Genomic DNA, 2727 nt, shown 5'->3' with positions numbered 1-2727 from the left:
AAGACATATGACTTTGACGCGTTCAGACATAAAGAGTTTTCATTAGCCCATACAGAAATAGCAGACAAATCACTGTTTATTTTGAAACATAAATAATAACATATTCAACGAGACCAATACGACTAGACACGTACAATTGTATATCATCAGCATACGCATGGACTGACAAACGGTAAAAGCATCATTGACAAAAAGACTGAATAAAAGTGGACCAAGGATAGACCCTTGCTGAACACCAGTGTATACGTATCTAGACTGAGCATGAGCTTCACCGCACTGTCTTTGAAGCCGAAATAGTGTTTAAGCTTCAAACATAACAATTTGTGATTCACTGAGTCAAATGCTTTAGAAAAGTCAAGTAAACAAAGTAGAGTCAAGTCTCCGTTGTCAAAATTAATTCTAGGAAAACGCGTCTAAAGTTTGAATACAACGTAACCATACCTCTCCCAGCGTTCGAACGCAAATAATAGAGTCGTCATGGTTGACGATCTATAATGTAAGGAATACTTAAATTTACGTTCTAAAACTTGTTTGACATATTCTTAAAGGATTATATTAACATTTCATAAATGAAATTTTTTTTTTTTCGAAATTTCACAGGTATCTGTCCCCTTAACAGTCTGCCATCTACTCGATGACTGCCTACGTTTTGAATAAATCAGGAAAAGTAACTATATTACAAAACAAATACCTTAACCCTCTGGTGCATAACAGTGCCTTTAGACAATGCTTGCTTTGCAATAGAATTTTGAATCATTATGTAACTTTTTTATTTTAAAAGTTAAACGGGCATATTTTATACAATTTTATGACTCTTTTTTGATATGCAAAGTTTTTACTTCACTCGCCGTTATGTAATGAATGGCAGTTGTCCGCGAGAAACTGAGTATTGAGCATGCATAAAATAGTTGTGTGAAAAGTGTAAACTTTTAAGTATTTGTTCGCTGGTAATTTATATAAAGAAAGTGATAAAAAAATTCAGGTAAGTTATTTCATGTATTTTCAATGATATTCAGTTGTCAAAAGTGTTAGCTTTATGTATACTTCATTAGGGTGACTTTTCAAAGTTTCAATGCCTAAAGGCACCAGCATGCAGTTACCATGTGAATACTCTTTTGTAACGAACTTCTCTCTTTTGAAAATTTTAGAGTTAAAATGAATGGTTGGAAAGAAAAAATGCAAAACAAGGTTTCAAGTTTGACTGAAAAAGAAATTGAGGAGTTTCTAAACACTATTGATGTTATAGATGAGGAAGGCAGTGATGACGTGGTCTCAACGGATGATGAAGATATAGATGACGGTATCAACTTGGTTGACAAATTCAGTTTTGACTGTAGCGAACTGGGAATAAGTGTATCAGATCTAAATTTAACTTTGGTTACGCCTACAGCTTCCGTAGCTAGGGAAGAATCAAGTGTAAATTTACATGGTGACAGTACACCACCAGCTCCTCCAAAAAGGCCTAAGACGTGCGCAGGGGTCAGTAGTTATATATTCAGGAGATTTGATGGAAATGTTGTCCAGATGCGACAGAAGGATGAGGAAATAAGCAAAATAGTGTGGAAAAAGAAAAGCATGAAAGTTCATGAAGATCAAATCAAATTCCAATGCCCGGATATGTCTGGTTTCGTACAATTAACTACTCCATATAAGTGTTTTTGCTACTTTGCTGATCAACACTTTTTTTTCTACTATTGCAAATGAAACGAACTTATACGCGAGGCAGAAACAGATAGATACATCTTTTGTATGTACGGCTAATGATATTCGGCGCAATATTGGAATACTTGTTTTTATGTCAGTTTATAAATATCCAAGTGTTCGGTCATATTGGGGCCGACATGGTTTTGAGGCTATTCGTACAACAATGCCTGTAAACCGTTTCGAGGAGATAAATAGATTCATACACTTCGCTGATAATGCACAACGACCGGAAAAAAGCTCCGAGGATTATGACGTCATTTATAACGTGAGAAGGGTCATTGATCATTTCAATATAAAGTTTTCTTCTATTCCAATGCCTCAAAGATTATGCGTTGACGAACAAATGTGCGCAACCAAAATGACGAAAACAAGCATTAGGCAATATATGCCTAATAAGCCACATAAATGGGGGTTTAAACTATTTGTTTTATGTGATACTAGTGGATTTTCATATCAGTTTGAATTATATTCCGGCGCTGGCGATAATAAAAGGAAGGAAGAAGTTCCAGATTTAGGCGCCTCATCGAATGTGGTTGTAAGGTTATCAAAAAACATCCCCGAATTTGCAAACCACATACTCTATTTTGACAACTTTTACACGTCGCTGGAATCGACGACAAAAATCTTACGAATACATTGATTGTCCACAAATTGTCCAAGACTATAATAAACACATGGGCGGTGTCGACCTGATGGATAGCCTGATTGGCCGATATAAGATCCGCATAAAGACCCAGAAGTGGACGACCCGTATTTTTTATCATTTGTTAGACATGACATTAGTTAATGCATATATTCTTTACAATCGTATTAATTCATTGCAACACGAACGCTTGACTTTGGCTGAATTTCGATGTGAAGTGGCAGAAGCTCTCACTAAAATAGGCCAGGATTCAGTCAAAGGCAGAGGAAGGCCATCAAACTCAAGCAAAGTGGAAAGTTTTGTTGTCGGTAAAAAAAAAGGTTATATGCCAATTCAGATGTACGTTTTGATAACGTTGGTCACTGGTGTCAATTTCGAGA

The sequence above is a fragment of the Anastrepha obliqua genome, chromosome 1 (genome assembly GCF_027943255.1).
Source record: "Anastrepha obliqua isolate idAnaObli1 chromosome 1, idAnaObli1_1.0, whole genome shotgun sequence".
Taxonomy (NCBI): Eukaryota; Metazoa; Arthropoda; class Insecta; order Diptera; family Tephritidae; genus Anastrepha; species Anastrepha obliqua.
Note: the sequence above shows the minus strand (reverse complement) of the source record.